General features: G+C 47.3%; 1 protein-coding gene across 1 annotated transcript in view; it reads left to right on the forward strand.

The window, feature by feature from the left end:
• The window catches only part of LOC146839268 (alpha-tectorin-like), a 275,007-nt gene that overhangs the window by 39,152 nt on the left and 208,888 nt on the right, over positions 1 to 26,967 (forward strand). Inside the window, exon 2 of the mRNA XM_085650330.1 lies at positions 24,667 to 24,716. The gene's annotated coding sequence lies outside the window, so the exon portion shown is untranslated. The remainder of the gene's footprint in view (positions 1 to 24,666; positions 24,717 to 26,967) is intronic.

The following is a 26,967-nucleotide window of genomic DNA, read 5'->3' on the forward strand; positions in this document are numbered from 1 at the left end:
AACAAAGCTAAACTCTCTTTCAGGGGATTGTCTTGAAACGAAGAGAGGTGGCGTAACATATAAGGCTGCCGACGTTGAAGCTGGAGAGGAGAGTTCGATCCTGCCTTGGGCTGTATTAATTATAAATAATTAAAAATAAATAATTAAAAGAAGGTCCTCGGTGGGCTGTATTAATCATAAATAATTAAAGCTTGGGCTGGTTGCTGGTTAAACAGAGATCTCAGATGAGAGTGGGGCGAGACAAATAAAACAAGCATTGTAGGGAGAGACAAATTAAACAAGCATTGGCAATAGGGTTGTGAGAAGGCATCGGAAGAAAGTAGTCTGTGCAGTAAAGGGGCCAATAGCCGTGGAAGGACACAAATGAGGACATGTCCATCATAAGGAGGGACTAACAAGTCTACAACCAATCAGAAGCCACTATTTAAGACACCAGCCAATGAAAATGATGGGTGGAGAGTGGGCGGAGCTTACATACACTATAGTGTATACTGCATGTCTCAACGAGACAGTGCAAGCACTGCCTAGGCGAGACCTAAAAAGTGGGGGCAACATAAGTGCAGATCCTACTCTCCTACACCTCTGGTAGCTGTAGTAGTTTGTTAAAGACCTCTGGGAGCTGTAGTCGCTTGTTAAAGACCTCTGGGAGCTGTAGTCACTTGTTAAAGACCTCTGGGAGCTGTAGTTTTGTTAAAGGACTGTGGGAGCTGTAGTCGTTTGTTAAAGACCTCTGGGAGCTGTAGACATTTGTTAAAGACCTCAGGTAGCTGTAGTCGTTTGTTAAAGACCTCTGGTAGCTGTAGTCATTTGATAAAGACCTCTGGTAGCTGTAGTCATTTGTTAAAGACCTCTGGGAGCTGTAGTCGCTTGTTAAAGACCTCTGGGAGCTGTAGTTATGTTAACGGACTCTGGGAGCTGTAGTCGTTTGTTAAAGACCTCGGGTAGCAGTAGTCGTTTGTTAAAGACTTCTGGTAGCTGTAGTCGTTTGATAAAGACCTCTGAGAGCTTTACTTGTTTGTTAAAGGGCTCGGGGATCTGTAGTCGTTTGTTAAAGGGCTCGACGAGCTGTAGTCGCTTATTAAAGACCTCTGGGAGCTGTAGTTTTGTTAAAGGGCTCGGAGAGCTGTAGTCGTTTGTTAAAGACCTCTTGTAGCTGTAGTCATTTGATAAAGACCTCTGAGAGCTTTACTTGTTTGTTAAAGGGCTCGGGGATCTGTAGTCGTTTGTAAAAGGGCTCAGGGAGCTGTAGTAATTTGTGAAAGGGCTCTGGGAGTTGTAGTCATTTGTTAAAGTGCTCGGAGAGCTGTAGTTGTGTGTTAAGGGGCGCTGCTACCTGTAGTCTTTTGTTAAAGGCCTCTGTGTGCTGTTATCATTTGTTAAAGACCTCTGGTAGCTGTAGCCGTTTTTTAAAGGGCTCTGGGAGCTGTAGCCATTTGTTAAAGGGCTCGGTGAGCTGTAGTTGTTTGTGTAAGGTCTCTGGTAGCTGTGGTCGTTTGTTAAAGTCCTCTGGTAGCTTTAGTCATTTGATAAAGACCTCTAGTAGCTGTAGTTGTATGTTAAAGACCTCCTGTAGCTGTAGGCGTTTGATAAAGACCTCTGGTGGCTGTAGTTGTATCTTAAAGACCTCTGGGAGCTGTAGTTGCTTGTTAAAGACCTCTGGTAGCTGTAGGCGTTTGATAAAGACCTCTTGTAGCTGTAGTTGTATGTTAGAGGGCTCTGGTAGATGTAGTCGTTTGTTAAAGACCTCTGGAATTTGTAGTTGTTTGTTAAAGACCTCTGGGAGCTGTAGGTATAAACCATATAAACCAACAGACCAGCCCACTCAAGCCATTGGGTGCTTTCTTTTTAAGTGACTAGATTTTGACTTTGCACATGTACACATTCACTTAAAAAATTGATCCCTAAAAAGAGAAATTGATAGGCATTTGCACTTGCCAATGACCAATAGTCCCTATGTATTATAATGTTTCATGAACTATTTTCATAAATCATTCAGACATTTATTGTAAATTAAAATGTTCATTCCTCACTATAAATCAGCTTTCATATATTTATCATACTGAAAATGAGTCCGCCGTTAGAGCAGCTGGGGTTCATATGCAGATTTCTGAGCTGAAGTCACACCCACACATGCTTGTGATTGACATTTCAACCACTTGACTCTGCCTTGAGAGAGACCTCTAGTAACTCCTTGTGAACATCTCCCCTATCGGAGCAGGACCAGCACGCAGACAGCACTCCCCTGAAGTCACAGGCAAGGCTTGCACCCACCAAAACCTAAGCAGCCAAAATGAGTATCTAACCGTGCTTGCACTTACCGTGGATCGACCTTCCTATTACTAGTAGGGTGTGATCACAAGCTTTAAAGAAATCAAAAATGTATTGAAATTTGTAATTTTGCCTCAATATTATGAATCCGCGTTTGCAAATAATCATATGGCAAACAAGCAGAAATAATTAAAATATCAACAGTGTGTACGCATATTTATATGCTAAAGCCAAGCCCCCCAGATTGGTGCAGGTCATTAGAGGCAGTTGTTTCTGGCTTCAGCTGGACCTCTTTTAACAACAAGTGGAGCTTCAGCTCCAGGAAAGAATCTCAATGCTTTTACATTCAACTTTTGATGGACACTTAGTGACAGCGAGTGGAACTGGGCCTTGATGTAAGAATTTCAATGTTTTTGCATTTGACTTGTGCTGGACACATAGTAGAATTGTCGCACTGCACCTTCAAGAAAGAATATACATTCATTTGCATTTGACTTGAGGGACCCCTAATAACAACTAGTGGTACTGCAAATTCATGAGAGAATGTCAGTGCTTTTGCATTTGACTTGTGAAGGACACCTAGTGGCGACTAGTAGAACTGCAGCTAAATGAAAGAATTTCAAAGCTTTTGCATTCGACTCGACAGAGACACCTAGTAACCTACAGGCAAAAATAGGAGTTCCCTATTTTGTTGTGGAGGAATTTTCCCTAACACCACGGATGTCTCCAGATAATTGGCGAGTAGGTAACTTTGGGCTCACTTACAAAAAGACTCGGGAGACCCATTAAATAAGTACCCAAACTAGAACGTTGATGGCATCATGTCATATGGTTCCTACTATTTCAGAAAGACTACATTTTGGGCAACATAAGCATAAAACTTTGCGGGACCGAGTCCGTGCAAACCATCAGAATATGTTGATCTAATTTCAGGCTAGCTCTCAATGCGCCATCTGGATCTCAAAGCCTTACACGCTACCGGGTTTTATGTGCAACCTCAGAACACAACAACCCTGATTCCACAAGGAAGTCGTGGAAACAGAACTGTCCTTTCATTGTTAACTCAGGCATGCCCAAAGGGAGACTCAAGAAGTACACAGATTGTCATTTCAAATATTGATTGAAGCAACCGGAGACTTGTATAAGATACGTGCGTTGCAAGGATTAATAGAAGGAAACAAATAAAACAGAGTAACCAGCATTACAAGAATGGTAAAAAAGATAAATAATTCAATCATTGTGATGTTGCAATGATTATATGAATACCTATACTTATACTTTTACTCATACCTAGCGCTTCCTATCCTAATGAGCATTGGGTGTACGGGTCTGCCAGAATACCTTAGAGCGGTCTAACTCCACATTTTCCTGTGGGTGGGTGTCATCTGGTAGCGAGTCTCGTCATAGAACAGGCGGCCGTCCCTCTCAGGATAGTGTTGTAATTCAGAGGGGCTAGTATTCAGGTACGGGGTGACCATCGATCTATCGAAATTCTCCTCTGTCTAAACAAGTCTGGTACAGTTTATATAACAAACTGGATCCATTTGTTCTGGGCCTGAGCTCTGGTTCGGATGTCATTGTTGATTCTACCCACCCAGAGCTCTTTCGAATGGACAACAACAAGCAAGAACCTTTTGTGCAGTGTACTAAGTCCCTGTACAGAATGTACCAAGGACTTAATCAATCAAATCAAAGTTTAACTTCTTCATAAAACCTGAAAAGTCCTAAAAGTACTATGCTCTTTAAAAATGAAAGCAGAAGAAAAGTCAAATTATATATAAAAAAGCCAATTTAAAAAGGCACCATTAATAACTGTCTATAGAAGCAATTTTGCATATAAAAAGGTTGCCAACTTAAAAAAATGTTGCCTTCTGGAAGCTCTTGAATGTTTAAGTGTTTCTAGTGTCAGACAAAACAATATTGCTTCCAGCTTTTGCAGACGAGACTTCCGTTGACACCTCAGTCAAAAGTTCCAAGGAACAAACATGGATCTATCCAACCCAATCAGCAGCCACTGAAGGTGTGGCAGCCGGTAGTGCATCCGCTGAGGACGAGCCAGAGGAATCCAAAATTCCAAGTTCCGAGGATTCATAAAGCTTGGAGCAAGTGTGGTAAAACTGTGCGTTTGTTGGCCAACACAAATGCTGGGATGGTGTGAGTCTGATTTCCCGCAGCCCTGAGGAGATGTTGGCCTATAGTCCTGCTAGTTCACACTGCACCATCCGAACCCCTAACCCTACAGGGTAACACATGTGTGTGCAACCTCAGAATATGACAACCCTCATCCTAAAGGAAACTGTGGTAACAGATCTAAAACCTTTTTGTTTGGACTTTCGTGCATAGCCAAAGAAGTACACAAGAAATACTCTGCAAGGTTTTACAATATTTATTATAGCATTGTGAATCTTGCATCAAATATATCTGCTGCAGTTATGAATAGAATTAAATAGATCAGCGTATTTAGCATTACAAGAACAGTGAAAGGAAGAAACATTTCCACCATTGTTCTAAGACAGTGCATATATGTAGGCAAATAAGTACTGTGTATATATGTACTCCTAACAAGTGCTCCCTAACCTAGTGTTGCCTAGGGTTGGCCATCTGACAAATCCCTGCCAGGTGGACTAGCTGCCTATTACCTGTGGATAAGTGTCTTCAGGGTGTCCGTCTTGGTGTTGAGTTGGACATCCCTCGTGTTGGTATGCAAGAATCAGCTGGGCTGGAGTTCCGACATGTGGTAACCCCGCAGTGTCAGCTGAGTGCTCCTCTGTCTAAACAAGGAAGTGGCTGTGAATTTGTACTAATAGAACCCATGTGGCCATGTTGCAATGCTTGTTTGGACCACAGTTGTTTATTCAGAGTCACCAACCGCACAAATGATAAATATGACGTTTGCGCAGTGAATGTTTACAGTATTGTGATCGAGTGCCTAGGAATTTGGGATGTGACCAATGCAGATTCCAAGAGTGTTATCCGGCATTGACACACTAGCAAATGTATGTCAAAAGTCATCATGTGTGAAAGAGAAGGTAACTTAAGGAACGCGAGCATGTAAAGGTGGATTTCTGCTGGGCCTATCCTGACCACATGACCGAGGCTCATAATATGACATTTGCAGCAATGGAAATCACGCAGGACAGCTTTGCAGGTGGGTTCTTAACAGACCCATCAGCAGCTCTATATCTGTGGATTGGACCAATTACATTCCAAGACAGTTGCACAGGGCACACTCGAAAGTGCACTACAAACAGCAGAACATGGACAGCACGTAATGTAACCAAAAAAGCTGACGAGACAATGACCAGTTGTCATTTAGTTCGTGAAGTAAGGGGGCACCAAAATACTGCATCATGCGTTCACGACGCACTACCACATGTGGAAGTGCTATTCCCATTTGGCCAAGCGGTGAAACATCCATTCCGGAGCAGGCTAAAATAGAACCAATTTCCCGACAATCAGAAACAGGACAAGTGATATGCCTCCAAAAATGCTGGAAAGCAAGCCGTGTATGAAAGATGTAATAACTCCAAAGACAGTCTCAAAGGTGCCCGCTAACCCAGGCCCAATCGCTTTAAAAAAGTGTACTACTCTGGCAGTGTTTGATCTATTAAAAATGCGGTGCACAAGTTCTCTGAAATGTTGTTGGAGGTTAGTGTGTAGGAATGACTGGATTTCAGAAGAACATTATGCAACTTGAAGATAAAACGTCTCTCATGCAGATGTTAAAGAATCTTCCTTCTGAAACAATAAGGCGTTCATTCTGCTCAGACTATCAAAATTTACGTTTAAGATAGTGTCACCGGGACACCCAGGGACCCCGACAACCACCCCACGAGAATCCAGGGGGACACGAGAACTGGTGGTTGCCTACCTTTGAAGGAATTGACATGTCTCCCTTATCACAGGCAAGTCCGAGATATGTGGCCCAAGACGAGTGGATAACAGAGAAGGACTCAAGGAGCGGTGTCCCCTTTAACTGGCCGTATACTGTCAGAGACAACGCCCCCTCGGATGATGACGCCGAAGCTGAACCAATCGGTGAAGAAATCATCAGCAGAAAAAGGGGAGGAGAACCAAGAGAGCCGAAAAACCCGGAAGAAAAGGAGAAAGAAGCAGACGCGAACGGAAACAGACGAGGAGCTGAGGAACTCGACCAGCGGACATCCACCGGCAGACTTCAACCGGCGGAATTAGAGCAAGGAGGCCAACGGTCCGGCGTATCGCCCAGCCACACCTCTGGAGAGGTGTGGCTCTCCCAGGTACGAAGCCGCGTAGCGGGTTGGGTCAGGAGGCCGGCGTGGGGTGTGAAAGAAAAGCGCTAGCCCCGTAGTCATACCTTATTTACGCACAATCACGCCCGAGCACTCCTCTTATAGAGCGCCGACAGCGACGACACTGTGGTGATCCCATTTCCCCTCACTACCTACCCTTGGGCCCCGTAACAAGATCCTAGTACTGGAAACTGACCCTATCCTTTTTCTTGTTTTCTTGTGGGGTGTTCCTGCGGGACTCTGCCTGCTCGAGGGGGATGCTCCAGGAAAACTGAGGAATACCCAGGGGAGATCCCAACTTCGGAGACAAATACCACGACCCTACCGAAGTGGGGAAGGAACCTCCCTCTCTACCCCTACAGATCGAGATTGGAAGTGTAGTTGATCGGACCAGGACTTTGGAGTTTATGTTCCACGCCTATCACACTGTTAAAAGTGCAAATAAAGCAGTGAAAAAACCAGAACAACTAGTCCTTCTTACTGCCGATACGATCCCCTTACCGAAGCCCCGTGACAAGTGGTGGAGAATGCGGGCACTGGTCCATTGAACAAAATGGACGCCTTGATTCAACACATTGTGCAGGCCCAGGACAAGTTGGGATGGGCCTTGGAGCGACAGCTCACTTCTGCGCAGGCAGACCGCGAGGTATTCTCAAATACCATGACCGCGCATTTCGAGGGACTACATAAGTTGGCATCCGAGCAAGCGGCAGGCCCCCATCCTTTGCCACGTTTCTCCCCTCATGGTCCAGCGGGGGTCGCACTACAGAAGTATGTGCACGGAGAGGACCCGGACGCGTACTTCACCAACTTTGAAAGAGCGGCAAGAGCTTGCAACTGGCCACCGGAGAAATGGCCCTTCTTCCTAGCCCCATTACTAACCGGAGAGGCTCAAGCAGCCTATCAAGTTGCCAACCCAACGGGCAATACGCCCTAAGGAGAGATAAAAAGGATCATCCTAGACCACTTAGGCTTAGACGAAGAAGCGTATCGTATACGTTTCAGGAAAGACAAAGGGCAACCCGGAGAGAACCCGAAAACCCTGTTCTATCGCTTAAAGTTTGCCGCCGACAAGTGGCTAAAGCCGGATGAGTGCTCCAAGGAGGAAATCTTGGATAAGATATATTTAGAACAATTCCTAGATGATCTGCCATATTCCACCCAAAGGTGGCTCCGTCAGCACGCCAATCTGAGCACCAAGGAAGCCATGGAGATGGCAGCAACATTCGCTAGAGCCCAGCCGAAAACCAGTGGGGATCCAGAAAGGATGTATCGACCGCTTCCAGGGAAATTCGTAAGACCCACCAGCTGACGCCCACTAGAACCTCCCAGGAACCGACCAAAGCCAGCAGAGCCACTACACCCAAAGGGACCCCAGTGTTTTGATTGTGGGGGTTGGGGACATATAGCGAGGGTTTGCCCCCACACCAAAACAGCAGAAGAACCCATGGACATCGGATATGCCCCAAAAGCCGTGCTATACACCGCGGAGATGGGACCTGCTTTCTATGTAAGTGTTAGGATAAACAGACAACACATACGAGCCTTGTTAGACTCCGGCTGTAAACAGTCAGTCATCCAAAAGGACCTCATACATCCCGAGACATCATCCCGGGTGCATTAGTTCACATACGATGTGTTCATGGGGACGTAAAAACATACCCCGTAGCCACCGTGACACTAACAGTAACAGGCTGGGCCCCATGCACTATCAGGGTGGGGTCATGGGTAAGTTACCGGAGGACCTGATCATAGGGACAGATAACACGCAGTTCCTAGCATTATTCCACAATATAGCCAGAAATAACCTAACGCAGACCCCTCCTAAACAAGAGGCAGGCACACGAGTGGTACCGGCCCTGGCTACTCCTGAACCATGGGTGCTGGATAAAAGCTTTAGGTTTTCACAAGCAAACGATAACACTCTTAAACATGCTTGGGACTCCGCGGTGACACCCAACCAGAATCCTCCTCCGCCTCCTCCCTACTTCTTAGTAAAGGAAGGATTGCTATATCGTGTTAAAGACCACACTTCGGAACCCCAACTGTTGGTCCCCTTTGAGTTTAGGGAACAGATACTGTTTTATGCCCACTCACACCTAACGGCCGGACATCTCGGAACCGATAAAACAACACAAACAGTCCTGAGACACTTCTATTGGCCGGGGGTGTATCGAGAACTGAAAAGTTATTGCCAAAGATGTGAGACATGTCAACGACAGAGTGTCTATAAACCCCCGGCTGTCTCCTTGCAACCACTACCAGTGATTGGGACCCCATTCACCCCCATTGGGTTGGATCTGATAGGGCCCCTCCCAAGAACCCGAAAAGGACACATATACGCCCTAGTAGTCGTCGACTATGCCACTAGATACCCCGAAGCGTTTCCCTTACGGTCCCCGACCACCTCAGCAATAGCGACCTGTATGATAGACTTGTTTTCACGCGTCGGATTTCCCAAGGAGATATTAACAGACTAGGGCTCCCCCTTTGTCTCTAAATTGATGAAGGAAGTGTGTAAGACTCTCAGCATACGACACCTCAAAACCTTGGTGTATCACCCACAGACGGATGGGTTAGTAGAGAGATATAATGGGTCGTTAAAACGCATTCTAAGAAAGATGCTGACAGTCGAAGGGAGAGAGTGGGACCAGCTCCTTCCTCTGGCCCTCTATGTCCTCCGGAGTCAGGTCCAGAGTAGCCTGGGATGTTCCTCCTTCCAGATGTTATACGGAAGACAGCCCAGGTCCCTATTGGAGATGACAAATGGGAAAGACAGGAGAAGGAGGAGTCCTACCACTTCTTAGACTATACACGCACTCTACGCTCCAAATTGGGAAAACTCAGAGACCTAGCCTATTTGAACCTAGAAAAAAAACCAACGTAAACAAAAAAGGTTCTATGATAAGGAAAAAAAGTGGAGACGTCTAAATCCGGGGGACTGGGCCTTGGTATTGCTTCCCTCTAGTCTCGTTAAAACAAAAACAGAGTGGTGAGGCCCTTACCAAGTAATAGGCACGATCGGAAAAACCACCTACCAACTACAGATGGAGAGGGGGAAAACGCAAGTTTTCCACATCAATATACTAAAGAAGTGGATAGGTCCCCCTCCCAGCACCGTTCAATCACCTCCTCTGTCTCCGAGGAGGCGTCCACAAGTAAACACCTCGTTCTAAACCCAACTCTGGACGACGCACAAAAGTCCGATTTAGATCTGGTGTTCGCTGACTTCTCGTCCCCATTTTCAGACATCCCCGGAAAGACCAATCTCGCAGAACATGTCATAGAAAACAGAACCAGGTAAAACCGTGAAACTGCGCCCATATCGCATCCCAGCTGCCAGAAGGGAGGCCATCCGGAAGGAGGTGCAGGACATGTTAAAGTTGGGAGTTATACGGGCGTCAAAAAGCGATTGGTGTTCTCTCAATGTCCTTGTACCCAAGCCGGATGGCTCCTCAAGGTTTTGCATGGACTTTCGCGCCCTGAATTCCGTTTCCTCATTCGACGCCTATCCAATCCCCAGGGTCGACGAAATGATAGAGAAGTTAGGGGACTCCCAGTTTATCAGTTCCCTGGACCTGACTAAAGGGTACTGGCAGGTCCCTCTACGAGAAGAAGATCGGAAAAAAACGGCATTTGTCACCCCTGACGGCCTGTACGAGTTTACCGTATTGCCCTTTGGTCTTCACGGCGCTCCAGCGACGTTCCAAAGGCTCATGAATAAGATACTCCAGAATCACCAGTCTTGTTCCGCCGCCTATTTAGACGACATTGTGATCTACAGTAGGTCCTGGGAACAACACCTACAGGACCTAAGAAAAATCTTAGGGTGTCTCTCAAAGGCCGGACTACATGTTAATTCCCGTAAGTCCAAAATAGGGTTCAATAGGGTGAAATATCTAGGGTACATGTTGGGCCACGGAATGATCGAACCGCAGGAGGAGAAGGTGAGGGCTATTAAAAACACCCGATTCCCTACCACCAAAAAAGAGATCCGAGCCTTTCTTGGGCTTTTAGGGTATTATCGTAGATTCGTTCCACACTTCTCCGAAGTAGCAGCCCCCTTGACAGATCTCTTGAAAAAAGGGAAATCAGAGTCAAGAATAACCGCCCCTTCCAAAGAAGCGATGGAGGCATTTCAAACACTGAAAAACACCATTACATCCGCACCGGTACTGGTCTCCCCAAACTTTACACTACCATTCATACTGCAGATTGATGCATCAGAGAGAGGGATAGGAGCCGTCCTCTCCCAACTGTCTCCCGATGGGGTTGAACACCCAGTCCTCTTTATCAGTCGGAAACTCTTTCCTCGCGAAACTCGTTATTCTACTATCGAGATGGAGTGTCTGGCGATCAAATGGGCTGTAGACAAACTCCGGTACTATTTGGATGGTTCAAAGTTCACACTCTTCACAGACCACACTCCCTTAAAGTGGATGAGTCAAAACATGGGAAACAACCCCAGAATTCTGAGGTGGTTCCTGACACTACAACCCTACTGTTTCGAGGTCAAACATCGTCGGGGTTGTTCCAACGGCAATGCTGATTATCTCTCCCGGGTCATGCCTCTCCCCGAACGGGAGCAGCATAGGGGGGAGGTTTGTCACCGGGACACCCAGGGACCCCGACAACCACCCCACGAGAATCCAGGGGGACACGAGAACTGGTGGTTGCCTACCTTTGAAGGAATTGACATGTCTCCCTTATCACAGGCAAGTCCGAGATATGTGGCCCAAGACAAGTGGATATCAGAGGAGGACTCAAGGAGTGGTGTCCCCTTTAACTGGCCGTTTACTGTCAGAGACAACGCCCCCTCGGATGATGACGCTGAAGTGGAACCAATCGGTGAAGAAATCATCAGCAGAAAAAGGGGAGGAGAACCAAGAGAGCCGAAAATCCCGGAAGAGAAGGAGAAAGAAGCAGACGCGAACGGAAACAGACGAGGAGCTGAGGAACTCGACCAGCGGACAACCACCGGCAGACTTCAACCGGCGGAAAGAGATCCAGGAGGCCAACGGTCCGGCGTATCGCCCAGCCACACCTCTGGAGAGGTGTGGCTCTCCCAGGTACGAAGCCGCGTAGCAGGTTGGGTCGGAAGGCCGGCGTGGGGTGTGAAAGAAAAGCGCTAGCCCCGTAGTCATACCTTATTTACGCACAATAATGCCCGAGCACTCCTCTTATAGAGCGCTGACAGCGACGACACTGTGGTGATCCCATTTCCCCTCACTACCTACCCTTGGGCCCCGTAACAAGATCGTGGTACTGGAAACTGACCCTATCCTATTTCTTGTTTTCTTGTGGGGTGTTCCTGCCGGACTCTGCCTGCTCGATGGGGGTGCTCCAGGAAAACTGAGGAATACCCAGGGGACTCCGGAGATGAATACCATGACCCTACCGAAGTGGGGAAGGAACCTCCCTCTCTACCCCTACAGATCGGGATTGGAAGTGTAGTTGATCGGACCAGGACTTTGGAGTTTATGTTCCATGCCTATCACACTGTTAAAAGTGCAAATAAAGCAGTGAAAAAAACAGAACAACTAGTCCTTCTTACTGCCGATACGACCCCCTTACCGAAGCCCCGTGACAGATAGATAATTGAAGGCTAAATCGTCACTTCTCTAACTGCAGGGGTATGTGGAAAAAGCACATTCGTACAACAGGTCTCGATCCTAGAAACTCTCGCCACGTGGGGCACTTCCGGTTTCATCCCACAGCAACCTTGGTCATTCAACATCAAATCCCTTCCATTCGAAGGTAATCTGAACGCCGGATGAATTAGAGCAGCTGGGGAACCTTCAGATGACAAGCTACGTTTGCCCTGGACACATTACATGCTTTGTGAAGTGTAACCTCCCTGCAAACTAAAGAATGGTCAAAAGTTTTCTTGCCGTCTGTACAGCTAAGAAAGACCTCAGTTTCTCCATTTCTACACCTGCATTCAAAAGGTAGGACCCATGTCTTGGGTACAAATCTCTCCCCTGATGCTTCATACCTGCCTGCTTGACGGTGTTTTAAAGAGAGCGTAAAGTGGAATGGTAAAATTGGTAGAGATATAAATCCATCTATTAAACAATTGGCTGATGGTGTTTCTGGCACAGTGAACAGTAATTTCTGCAGACGTTCTATGTTTAACATTGTGTATGTCGCATGGTTTGTCGCCATACTTTTCTGGTCTTTCAATAAATTGTATGGCAAAAAGAAATCGGTTTTATTCAAATGTGTCCATTGCATGAGATCTTTGTGTGGGGTCTGTAAAGTCCATGATGGATCTAAGGTTGACTCTGTCCGTAGTAAGAGGGACATGTCATGCTATATTAATTCAATTTGCTGATGACACACAATTACTCAGAGAATAAATTCTAATGGAGATAGTAGTCCTACCATTATCAACCACTTCTAGAGCCATCTCTAAATAATTCTGTCAATTTCACATATCAACTCAGCAGCTTCCTGCTGCAAGACTTTCCACAATGCGCTGCATGTGCATGAATGTGAACCTTCCTGCACATAAACAATCAAAAAAAGAAATGACATTTTGCAACTTCTATGTGTTCTGCATTGAGCAGCACTCATAACAGTTACAAAACGTTATTTAAAGATTGTTTAAATGCAGGAAAGGAGACCTTCCTGCACTTAAATAATCCTCCCCTCAACGCAGGCACCCTTGCACTATGGTTCAAGGGTGCCTGCGTTGGCGCTAGGCTGCTAAGTTTAGCGCCAGAGCAGGGGAAAATGCAGGGCTGAACCATATTGTTGTAAATATGGTGCAGCCCTGCTTTTCTGAAGTGGCGGAGTGTGGCTTTAAGACAAGACGGCTACGGCTGCCCTCCATCTCTTCATTGTAAATATGCCCCTATATGTTGTCACTACTCCTAAGTGTTGTGTATGCGCCTAACGTGGGTCTGGTCTGTTTATTCTAAACTCCTCCATGTTGTTCAGAAATGTGTATGACCAGTATTAGCATCTAATGGCCACACTAGCTATCCCTCTGGACTGGAATGTAAAGAATTGTATGTACCATTCTTGATCACGTTGTTGAACTTTTCCTCTGTGTAATTTATGAATCGCTGCCAATTTTAAAAACGTGCAATTGTGGGAATGTTTGGTGTGTTCATGTCCTTTACCTTGGCCAGGCTGAGGGAGGATGATTGTCGCACAGTTTTGCTCAGGGAAATCTTGAGGCTTGGGCCGCAGCCAACAAAATTATTCCAATCACACAAACCAGTTTTAGAGCTGGCATGAGCACAATGAGTGACCTTCTTGCCCTGAACCTCCTTGTCGCAAAAGCTATTTCCAAAACAACCAAATTATACACATGCTTTGTCGACCTGAAGGCGGCATTTGACATAGTCCAGAGAGAGCGCCTTTGGGCAAAGATGGCTAAATGGAGTGCACCTCGAGAGCTACTGAAGGCCATATTCAACTTATATTCAGGGACATGTGTCCCAGTCAAATTAGGCAAGGGAGATAGAACAACTGGGAAGATCCCCACACACATAGGCCTAAAACAAGGGTGTATGCACATCCCTTGTGCACATCCCTTGCTTATTTAACATATTTATGGCCGACCTGGACTCGTGGTTATCAGAAGTACAAAGTTACTCTCCCAAACTAACAAACAGCCCAGTTAGGTGCCTACAATAAGCGGACAACATCATTTTATGCAGCCAGACCCCAATCGGTCTTCAGCGCCTGATAACTAAACTAATTTCATACATAGAGCTGTAAGAATTAAATTCAAATAAAACAAAGGTCTGTTTCTCCACAAATGCCAATCCTCACCACATCAGATTCAAGTAGAAAGCTGCAGGGAGCAAACTAGAACTGGTTAAATAAAATAAATACCTTGGAGTGGTGCTGGAATCTGGACTGAAGTACATAGAGAACTTCGTACAAAGAAGGGCCCTGGAAAGCAAATTGCGTTTTGCATTTAATACATTGAGAATAAAGGTGGAGAGTACGTCTCATTCCCATTTACTACAAGTAATAGGAGCCAAGTTCCTCCTTACACTTACCTAAGGTTCGGAACTATTTAAGGGAAGGTACGTGTCCACTCTAAACCAATTTCAGTTCACCCTGTTGAAATTCATCTTTTGCCTTCCGCGAAACATTTCTCAGGCTCAGGTTTGATTGGAATTTGGGCTATTCCATCAATCCATGGTAAGGATGGCTAATGTGTCAGAAACTGAAATCTGCACAACCTGATACACTTGCTGCCTGGTGCAGGTCAGAAATTAAGTACCAGTCCACAAATAATAATGACTGGTCAACGGCTCTTCACCGAGCCCTAACCACACTAAACCTGCTCAAAGCCTGGGGCCTAAACATCAGTTTATCTGTGTTTAAAAAAATTGCCTATAAACCTGCCAAACTGCAAGCCTGGATGATCGATAAAGCTGAGATGAGCCAAAAAAAAAACAAGTATGGATGGTTCTGCATACCTATGTAAAATGGGGCCCACAACCTTAACTCATAAGACATCCTAATCCATCTGGTAGCCTTTCCATCAAAATATCAGGTTCCAGCCTGGAAACAAATCTGGTTGGACCCTTGTTGTCGTCCATGCGGCTGTTCTGAGGAGACGATATTACACTTTTTGGGCATCTGCCTTGTTGTCAGCCATCATAGACGGACACTGCTCCATCCCGCCCTGCGGGACCTCCAGATAGGATCCTGTCACCCCGAAGTGCCGATACTTCTGAACAGTAAGTCACTCCAGCTCTCCTGCAGGGCAATAAAATTTCTTCTCCCAGCTAACAGATTCTTACTAGCATAGCAGGAGCACAGTGCAGGGACAGTGAGTGGCAGGCCAGCACATGCCATACAGCCCCATGCACTGGCCACCCAGCACCTTGCTTAGAATCAATTGCACTGTAAGCACAGAGACTCTCTACCCTCTCAGAGATTTCACTGGTTAAATCTCACCTACATTTTAACTATTAACTGTAGTAACCAAACTTACGATTTATCTGCTAAAGACTTTTAATTTCGTGCTGGACCGTCTTTTTTGTAATGATTTTAAAGAATCACCAAATAAAAGATTACCTACCATTTGTTGTGGTATCAGACAGTCTCTAAATAAAGCCTCATTGTACTGAACCCACCAATTTCTAGCTACCCAAAGAGTTTTTATATCAATATATTCTTTCCAAAAGTCAAACCCTTGTTTTGACAACTAAGAAATAAAGGAGGCTGAATTTATCAGTTTTGTTCCAGTTAGCATATTGTTCTTTGCCACGGAAGCAACAAGATTACAATAATAAAACTTAGGGTTTATGGGGGACAGAAAAATATGTAAACTTCTGTGCAAAATGTTTGCAGCTACCAAATGGTGGTGTAGGGCCATGTTACCATTGTGTGTTGTTAAACACTCTATGTGGAGAAATAGCTCTGTATAAGTAATGGTGTGCATATCGATAATGGCACAAAGATTTCATTATAATCTGACATTCCACTCTACATATCTTTACTTTCAAATACTGTGTAATGTTCCAAATCTGCAATAATAGTGTGATAACAATTATCAGAGATGATGCTGGGAGTAATGATAACACTTAGTGAGATTTTAAACACATATAGTATTTGTAAATTTTCTGTAGGACCGAATATATCAAATGGTACCTTATCCCAAACACTTCCATCAAGTACTGGAATGGGATGGAAATTTTTTACAAGGGACAGGTTTCTTCACACTTTGTGTGAAGAAGGATGAGGATGAGAACAGCAGAGTATTCTGGAAGATAGTGTCCATTCAGAAGCAAAAAGAAATCCAAATCTAATTTTTAGGTGGGACGAAATATGTCCTTTTGAATTATAAATGTACGAGTTCCTTGCCGTGGTGGGTCTGCCGAATCCCAGGAAATGCCATTAATGTCGACAAAATTGCCAGAAGTCATTTGTGCAAAGGCAGCGATCTCCCAGGGCTGTGTTGAGCTGGTAGTTAACTAAATTGGTGGTTCATAATAATCAACATTGTGGCATTTTCACAAGGAGCTATCGCTGAATTACCGGCACTTCATCGCAGCCAATGTCATGATAAATTTACCACCCCATTCACAAGCTGGTGCTTACAGCCCACAGCACCAGTTTACCCGCGAGAGCAGCTGCAAAAAACATCGCCACAGAGGACCCCCGCAACTATCGCTAATGAGATGCAGAGTGGGTGTTCCCATGCCAAAAGCCGCGACAACATCACACCACAACATTCTCAACGACAAGCCCGAATGGCGATAAGAACACAAAACAGGCAATATGGTGCCTTAGCACTAGGAAATCTAAACCTGCTCTGACCTGGTGTAAAGTCGGATGACAGCCAGCACCACACAAGGGAGCAGAGGCCAGGGCCACATCGGAAGAGCAACAGATGCCATGGAGCCACCCCTCATGCGGCCCGGACACCCAAGAGGGCCACTACACCTACCGCCACCACCCCAGGACCCCAACATACACACCCGGAACACCCCCCCCCGGACCACCACAGACACAGTGCAGACAAAGACAGCAGGCCAGACGCACAGACCCAAAACCTGACAATGTCACCGTCCACCACAGGCTGAAAGGGACAACCATCCCACGCATCCCGACCATCATCACCCAGCAGGCCTACGGCACCAACACAGCGGACAACCAACATCCCACCCCACACCAAGCTGCTGGCTAGCCTGCACCTGTTGGCCCCTGGCACCCCCCCAACCAACACCCGCCAGAGTTAGAGGAGACTCACAGCCAGCCAAGTCCCCCCACTCCTGTCTTGGACATCACCATCACCCTGATACCTCAGTCCCCATACGTCCAACACAATGCACAGGTCCCGCAGGAGACCAAGCAAGGACTATACGCCCTAGCAGGATGCACGCACATGTTGGGGGCAATCCACAGCACACATGTCCCACCTGTGCCCCCTGGTCACCACAACAGGAAGCACACGTCTCACCCCAATGTGCAGGCAATAACAGAACACCGTGGAACCTCCAATAATGTCGCCTTCAAATACACATCCAGTGTGCATGATTCCTCCATCCTCCGACAGCCCAACATCAACCAGCGTACCCAGGATGGAAACAAGGGAAATGCACAGCCTCATGGCAAGTCCCAAATCAACACCCCACTCACCTCAACTCCACAACCATGCAAATCACAACTCTGGCAATGCACACGTCACAAAAACACAACCAACATGCCCACCCACCAGACACGACAGAACTCACAATGGTTACTTGGGCAAGCTGTGAACATGAACCATCAATGGCAAGGCACCTCAGCCACTCAACAGCTGAATGTGGGGAGAGGTGGCTTCCAGGCATGTGTGAAGGATGCAGTTGAACCATGATTGGGAAAGTACGCAATGCCAAGAGTGGTGGAGGTGTGCTGGACAGACCGCAGTATGCAGTACACTCCCAGATCCATTGCGACATATACCTCTGATGCATAAAGTGTAGTGGACAGTGGACGCGACCATGTCACCACAGCCAGTGGGGAACCTCGCGCAAATATTGCCCTTTACACCCCCCCCTAAGTGTGACCAGAGTGGGATGGCCCGGCATAAAAAGCACGTAGCCCTAGGCGTGCTCCTCTTCCAGAAAGCCCAACGTCTCTGCAAGGGCGGCGCCTCTAACCCCACCACGAGTCTGACGCTGTCCTCTTGAGCGGAGTTGCCTGTGACGCTGTGCGCCTGCCGGACCCCGGCACGCTGTACCAAGGACCCGTCATGCATGGCCCTGTGCAGCCAGGCCACACTGATCACCTGCCAACACCGGCGTGTGTCAAGGAGGGCCCACCACGTGCCGGCGCAAGCTCCAAGCCCGAGGCCCGCGACCTTGGCAGCCACCTCAGACCATCTCGGCCACCAAGACACTGACCCGCTATACTCCTTTCTCGTTGATGTACTCTACTGCCGCATACGGCCTACTCTTCGGCCCAGTCGGTCACATATGTGAAACTGTGTCCTGAGTCATAAATGGCAGTGAACCCAAATCGCCAGTGTGCAACACGTGGTGCCACTAACCCTGTTCCACGCCAGCCAGCGACACGTCGTGCCACTGAACCTGAACTACGCAGGCCAGTGGAGCCATCCAACCTATGCCGGCGACACTCGGTGAATGAGCCTTTTTGTGACTGCTGCCTCAGGCCTACACCACGGTCAGGTAGGTCACTCATTTGGAACTGAGTCCTGATTACACCATGGCAGTGAACATCATTTATGGCATAGTTCAAGTCACTATACTCCCATCAATGTGGCGCCAACAAGTCTGTGCATGGCATCGCAACCACACGTGTCTGTGGGCCTACGCAGACTACTGCCCTCGGCCTACGCTGCGCACGAGTGGGTCGCAGATTTGGAGCTGAACATTGGTTATTCAAAAGGCACAATACATTCCATCGCATGCACGGAGAGGCGTAAGAGAATGACGCATTGCAGTCCGGAAGGGACAGGATCATCATTACGGAGGTGATTGAACACTACCGACAACTGCCCTTGTGTCACTAACTCTGTGCCTCGCCAGCCAACGACACGTGGCTGTGGCCCACTGCTGATCGCTGCCTCCGGCCTACACTGCGGTCCAGTAGGTCACAGTCTTGATTTGGCAATGGTGGAGTTCATGTCAGTGTACCGGCATCATCACAGACTGCATCCCTGCTCAGCACCTGTGCCACTGACTCCGTACCCCAACATACATGGACACTCGATGGCCGTACATTGGTGGCGTTAGAGTCCATGGACTAGTGGCTAGTGTTCCTCCCCATGTAGCTGATCCTGAATTGTTGTGCATTCCACTCCCCCATTTGCTGCTTCCGGATAACATCAAACCTCTGCATCATGCCCTGGAGGACACCTTCCACTGTCCCCCGCAACCCTCCACCACATCCACCTTGGACATCGATAAGGGTCTGCTCCGGTCGCGTGGCCCTTCTGACTGCACTGTAAGTCACCGTCCTGTGGCTGGGTGCCTGTGCCGGCCACAGTGCATCCGGGGCCACTCTGTGCTGGCCAGGTCCGGGACCCCTTCTGCTGAGACATTGAATGGCCCCTGGAGTGATGGTCTTGTGCTCATCAGCGCCATGTGTCTGTGGCCCTGCGCTGTCCACAGCCTCCGGCCTCCACTGCGGGCCACCTGGGCCCACACATGGATTTGGGTCCAGACCGGCCTGGACGTCGCATCACCGCAGGAGGCACATGCCACCACTGCAAGGACCACCTCCAAACGCCGTCTGCCAGTGTTGAAACGGTGGTCCTGACAGACCTACGGAGTTGCCCAGAACTGTCGTGGATGCCATCATTGGCCTGTAACCCTGCTCAGCACTCCTGGTGCCAGTGACTCAGTGCAGCACAATTCTTTGTCCGCTGCTGATTGTTTTTTGTGCTGTGGACATGTTGCGCAGCAATGTCACCTCATGCAGTGGGGGTCACCTGGGACTATGATGAGGAGGATGTGTCAAGTGTGCTGACGGGAGAAGGCACAGACAATGGTTGGGCAGGAGGCAACATCCCCAAGGCAGGAATTCAGACTGGTTGTGGTCATCAAGCTACACACCCGGTTCCATTACTTGGTATTGCGATGTGGACTGCGGACGCAACTGTCACCTCAGGCAGTGTGGGAGACCTGGGACATTGATGAGGAGGTTGATGCAGGTGTGACACACCCCACTGCATCTGCATCAGGACTGACCCGAAGGGACACAATCCTAGCAATTTCTTCACATGAGCGCGCTCATCGCTGGTGCCCCTACCTCGGTGGACTGCAACTCACGGAACATCCTGACTGACTATTGGGTGACCTCTGTCCTTCCTACAGCTCCCTCCATGTTGCTCTGCAGTTGACTCTGTTATGCTGGTGTTTTTTGTTTACATTGCACTGGTGTCCACTGTTCATGTTGTTGCCAGCACTGGTCACTCCGTGCGGGCTGGCTTGTACTCACCCCACACACGTCCAGCACAGGCGTCACAGTACATGTGGCCCTGCCAAGAAAGGGGCCGGGCGCACGTGCCCGTAGCCTGTTCAACATGATATATGCGTGTGTCCTTGTGGTCTTGTTGTATGCATGGGGCCCTACGACATTACATTGTGCTGTGTACAGCGGATGCAGACATGTCACCGCAGGCAGCGGGCTGGGACCTGGACATGTAGCTTTGTCGTCACCCGCTCAATTTGTGAGGGGAGTGGCCTGTGCCATCGTACGCAGAGCCAATGTGGGTGTGTGACTGATGTGTGCGTACCCCTGGCTGTGGTTCTGGACTGTAAATGTGCATCTGCATGTGTCTCTATGGCAGTGTGGGTCTCCTTTGTGGGGTGTGGGTTGTCCCTGAAGGCTATTGGGCACCCGCGTATGTGTTCTGGTTCGCATTCCATGTGTTCGGCCACACCCGCAACTGTTGGGCCACCTCCTAATGGCGTTCTGACACCTGGCATTGGGGTGCCATGTGTGGGTCGGTGAAGTGTTGTGAGCCAGCCGTGATTGTGGGTGCCTCGTGCTGTGTGGTCTGTTGCAAGGGCTGTGTTCTCCTCTGAGTAGCTTGTGTGCCCTGGTCCTGGTGGTGGGTTGCGTAGGATATCCATGGGCTGTTTTTAGGCGTCGGTGTCGGCGGTGTGGTAGTCCTCTCTGGCATTACTGATGTGTTGTCTTGTGTGCTCTGCTGGAGGTGTTGTGTGCCCCTCTGCAATGCGAAGGGGAGATGCATGTGTGCCATTGTGCCCGTATCCCCCGTCCCTGTTCGTTCCACTCCCTGTTGATGTTGTGTCAGGTCCTCCGGAGCTGTGTCCGTACTCTCTACTCCTTGCACTGTCTCCACACTGATGACTGTGGCCTGTGTTTCCTCCAGCTCCTCCTGTGGCGCTGGGCTGCCACCTCCTGTCGCTGTAGCTGCCTTCCTGTTGGCAGCGGATTTGTACCTGTTTTGGGTTGTCATGCCAGCGCCTCTTGGCATCCGCTGTTGGCCTCCTCGACACTCTGGCTGCATTCACGGTAGTCTGGTTGTGGGTCAGTTGGTGGTGGTGTTCTGTGACCTTCGTGACGCTGGTCTTGTATTCCTGCGGCCTGCACCCCGTCTTCCTCTCCCTTTTCTCGTTGGCATTCCCTGACCCCGTTGTTCCTTGCTGGTGGTCTGTAGGGGTTGTGGGATTCGCGTTGTCCTCTATGCTGGGTCAGGGTGCATCCATGTTGCTCCGTGCTTGGCTTGTTTCTGGTGTGTTGTTTCTGTGTTTTTTGTGGTGCATTTTCCCGCCAGACACGTGGGATTTGCAGGCCTGTGGCCGGTTTCGCTACTTTTTGCACCGCAGTTGGCCTCATCGCATGATTTTTTGCGGTCACGTTTCGCATTTTTGCGGTGTGGCATTGATTTTTACGCTGAAATTTGACGCGTTGTCTGGTGGCTATCACATGGTACCGCCTTGTTGTGAATTCCACGTTGAGACGGGGTTATTTTCCCGCGATGGGCTGCGAAATTGAAAGTTGCGTTTCGCTACTCATGCGGTAGTTATCACACATTCCTTTGAATATACCCCTTTGTTGTTGGCACGTGGTGTTGAAAATTGTGAGTTCGCAAACAGTGTTTATATGGTGCTGGTAGATGTGACTAGAAGTAGCAAGACTTCAGTGTCAGATGTCTACATCTGGAGAGCAGAAATCTCAGTGCTTGTTAAAGCTTGTAAAAGGATTTTATGTAAAGTCTGTAAAGTAGTGAAAGTAGGCAGGTAACTACGCAGGAGCCCTCGTGTCCTGCTGTGTACGATTGGCCACATAGTGTGGTTTGATGAGATCAATAGATCAAAATCTCTAGTCTTTACAACCAGCAAGCGGTGGTAAAAGTAAAGTTCTGGTACCTTCGACAGCCAGGACCAGCACTGGTGCTCTGTAAGATGGGACAAACTCCTTCTTGTCCACTATTTTCTTGAACCAGATCTCCAACCTGTGGAATCCAATGAGGAATTGCTGGTTGAGCCTTCACCTCCTTAGTGCAGAACGTTTTTGTAGCTTGCTGCTTTGCTCATCTCGGAAGTCTTTTAGTTCCTGTTAGACTGCCAAACATTCACTGATATCAAAAGGCATTTCTGCTGCCACTGTACTTGGATTTTTAATGTCTAGAACCCACATCTTGACCCCAAACAGGACCTTATAGGGAGTCCGACCAACCAAGGATATTTTTGACAGATTTGTTAAAGCTCTCTGTACCCAGTACAGCTGGCTGATCCACCTACGACCTTAACCTAATACTGTTGGGGTTAAAATCTGCTTTAAGTTGTGGTTTTTCCTCTCCACAATCGCCTTTCCCTCAGGATAATATGGGGAGGAATAGTGCCCAGCCACACCCAAGGTACTCACGCTATCCCGGTAAGCCCTAGAGGCAAACAGTGAGCCCTGGTAAGAATGGAATGAGGTTACTGCATAGGTCCCGATGAAGACTTAAAAGTCTGTTATAACAGTTCAAGAATCAGGCGATCGCTGTGTCCATACCCATAGGAACCAAGAACAGGAATCCGCTGCTAACAGAATTTATTTAAAAAGGCCATCATAGTGTAATGGCCCACAGTGGTCCAGAAAAATGCCTGTCATAGGATTGTTTAAGGGAGGTGTCTGTGGTGGGTATGCTGTGGTGGAATTTGTTGTTGTTGACAGATGTCACATTTCAGGACATTGTCCTCCATCTATTTGTATAGACCGTGCCACCAATAGTGCTGCAATAGTGAAATTGTAGCCACTGCCCCTACGTGAGCAGATGCGAGACCCTCATGTGCTGCCATGATTAGTTCTGGCTTGCGGTCCAAATTTGGTATTACTTTATCTCCCACTCTGGGTAGATGAGCAAACGGAATGTGCTGCTCACTTTGTAGATAGGAGCATTTTTCTTGAAATATTTTGGTACGGGGTTCCACTGAACGAAGCAGTGAGAGTCAACATTATGTCTTCTTCTATGCTCATATTAGAACAAGTCACTGCAGCTACGACGGGAGTTTGCAATACTGCCTTTGCGGCTTCATCAGCCAATGAATTCCCTGCAATGTGTATTTCTACATGTTGGTGGCTCAGTGTATAGATTACATGAGCCTCTGGCACATTTGCTTTAAGATTTGCCACCTGTTTCAAAGCAAAAGCTTGATAGTATAACCTTTTGTGTCTCTGAATCCATTTTGCCTCCAATAGTGTAAATACTCATTGTGAGATTGGACATAATAACACAAATCACACACTATAAGTGTGGGGAATCTTGGATCCATAATCTCAACTGCCAGACTTCAAGGTTTCAGTCCAGCTAGCTGAGCCATGCAATCGCCTAGCAACTACATGAATGTTTTTAGAGGTTGGAATTCTCCATCCCTCATTTTACCTCTTACCCCCTGCACAAGCATCAGAGTATTAATACGTTGTCCATCTGCAGGCTAGGCAGAACCATCAGTGTAGACAATAAAGTCATACTGATCTACAATCATTCTGTCACTGGATAGAGAGTATTCTTGTTCATGTTGTAGGCAAGCTTGTGTTTGAGGTGTAGCGTCAAATCTGCGGTCTACATCTGTTGCAGTTAGTAAGTTGGCCCACTGTATCCATCTGGGATGTAAGGCTTTGGCACTGGGAATGCCGGGCTTAGAAGCAGCCTCTAAGGCTGGGATGGGAGTGATGACAATTATGCATTTCATCTGAGCGAATGATCTTTCTTTCACTACAGTGGTCTACACGCATTTCAGACTTTTTTTGTATGTATTTCCGTATTGCAATATGAATGTGATTTATATGCAATTGGATCAGTGTGTCAAGACCAGGTCTCTTCGTTCTCAACAGCACAGGAGCAGAACAACGCCTAGTTCCCAATGCGCCTTTCGGAACGTTCCTGCTAGGTTTTTAATTGTCCTTTACAGGTAAGTACCAAGGAGGGAAAGGGGATGGGGAATAAGAAGAGACAGCCCGATTTGGTATTCTGCCTGATCTGCTTCATCTTTTTCTTTCTTCTTATTATATGCTGAAAACAAGTTACAGTTCTCAATGCACTTCTTTATCTCAAAAACATTATTTATAGGAAATAAGGTAACCAGCCTTACCTGGACCTTTGCCTCTCTTCTGTAATCTTCTTTTGTAATGTTTTGCGATGACTGGTAGCATGTGAAGATTATAACCGCTATTCTCTTTCTTGTAGGAACAGATAGGACGTGTTCTACATACAACTCTTCACCAAGAGAAAGACAGGTAAGCGAATAATTGGATTCTTTATAGTTTATCAAAAGGTCACGCTATAGGGAATTAAGAATTACCCCAGGAAATTCTCTGTATTTAATTACTCTTTTATAAATGGCTCTGAACGATTCTTTAGACTCAAAAGTAAATGCCCTGATAACCTTTAGCGACGCAAGCATTACTTAGCAACGAGGAATAGAAGACTGTTTAGTTCATTTGCTGCAAGCTCACTTGGACAGTGACCTATTGTCCCTTTTACTTGATACACCTATCTTGCAGAATAGGAGTTCTGAAATTAGGCAGCGGTATCTTGCAGCGTGTGGAATAGCTCACGCCCGCATAGATATCGTCTACTCTAAAATCCTGACAGGAACACTGCTCCACTACGGACATGCACCTATCTCGACTAAAACGAGTTTTGGAGCATGCACCGAGAAAGCCACTTACCTGGAACTGAGGACTACTGACACCGCGAACTGTAGGAGCTAAACGCCGGAACAGACGAGACTACCCTAACTAGCTGATGCGACGGAGCCTCTCAGGTAAGCTGCTGTCAGGGATGACTCTCTGGTGAAGTGTGCTGTGGAATGTTGGTACGCGCTTCACCAAACCAGGGAGTTCTAAGAAATACTAGACCGCAGAACAGCGGGCACGCTGGCGGGCATGTTGGAAATCCAGCGCCACCAGCATGCTTGCCAACTGAGGCCACAGCGGGACCCCAAACCTTGCCGGTGGAGTTGGGGGGCAGGAACAATGGCTACAGTAGGGTCACAAGGAGGAAACCTCCTGTGAACCCTGACAGTACCCCCACTCAACGGAGTTTCCTCCGGCGTGGTTTAGTAGGAAACCTAGTGTGTAACGCCCTGACCAATCGGGGAGCGTGGACAGCAGAACTTTTCTCCCAGGAACGCTCATCAGGTCCATAACCCTTCCAATCGATAAGATAAAAGAGGTCATTGTTAACCTTTTTTGAATCTAAGATTCTTTCGACCTCGTATTCGATCTCACCATCAACAAATAGAGGGACAGGGGGAATTGTTTTTTGTAAGACTGGTTGAACCTTCTTTAGAAAGAAAATATGAAAGACTGGATGAATTTTGGTAGTCTCTGATAATGTTATATGATAAGTTACTGGGTTGATGATTTTTTCAATAGGGTATGGCCCTACGAAGCGTGGATGAAACTTACGGGTACGTTCCACCTTAAGGATTTTAGTGCAGAGCCAAACTTGATTCCCTAGTTGGAGATTGGGTTTTTTCTTTCTTTTTTGATCTGCAAAGTGTTTATGACAGCCTTTAGCTAGAGCCAAATTCTGTGTTGCTGATTGGTGAATTATAGCTACGTGCTGGGAAATGTCCTGAACTGCTCGGACTTCTACACTTCCAAATTCTAGTTGAGAATTGGGGTGACTGCCTGAATTCATGAAAAAGGGTGAGTAACCAGTGGACACATTTTGGGCATTATTATGGGCATACTCGGCTGTCCATAGGTAATCGGGCCATTCACCTTCCTCATCTAATAAATAGAGACTGAGATATTACTTTAACTCCTGATTAGTCCTCTCAGTTTGCCCGTCAGTTTCTGGATGGTCTATACATAACTCCTTAGTGTAGGCTTTCCAAAATCGTGACAAAAACTGAGAACCCCTATCAGTAATTAACACCTCATGGATGCCATGGAGACAAATTATATTTTGATTGAAAAGCTTGGACAGTTGTTTTGCTGTGGGTGCTCTCTTGAATGGTACGAAATGTGTCATCTTACTGAAGGTGTCTACACAAACCAGGTATTCATAGAGACCATATTTGGTCCTGAAGGCCGTTTTCCACTCGTCACCCTCCCGAAGTCTGATCAAGTGGTAGGCTCCTCGCAGGTCTAATCTGGTGTAGATTTTTGCCTCCCTTACTTGGTCTATAAGCACTGAAATGAGGGGCAATGGGTAACTGTTCTTCACTGTTACTCTGTTAATTGCCCTATAGTCTATGCAAGTCCTGAGATCTACCCCCTTCTTTGGCACGAAGAAGAGAGGGGATAAGACTGGAGCCTGTGATGGCCTGATAAAACCGTTCTCAAGATTTTTTTTAAAGTAATCCTTCAAGTGTAGGTTTTCTTTCTCAGTCAAGACGTAGACACGACTGCATGGCAAGTTCGCCCCTGGCTCCAGATTGATTTTGCAGTCGTAAAACCTGTGTGGTGGTAGCTTCTCGGCCTTAACTTCATCGAATACATCCGCAAAATCTTGATATTCTTCTGGAATTTCGGT

The sequence above is a fragment of the Triturus cristatus genome, chromosome 4_1 (genome assembly GCF_964204655.1).
Source record: "Triturus cristatus chromosome 4_1, aTriCri1.1, whole genome shotgun sequence".
In the NCBI taxonomy this organism is placed as follows: Eukaryota; Metazoa; Chordata; class Amphibia; order Caudata; family Salamandridae; genus Triturus; species Triturus cristatus.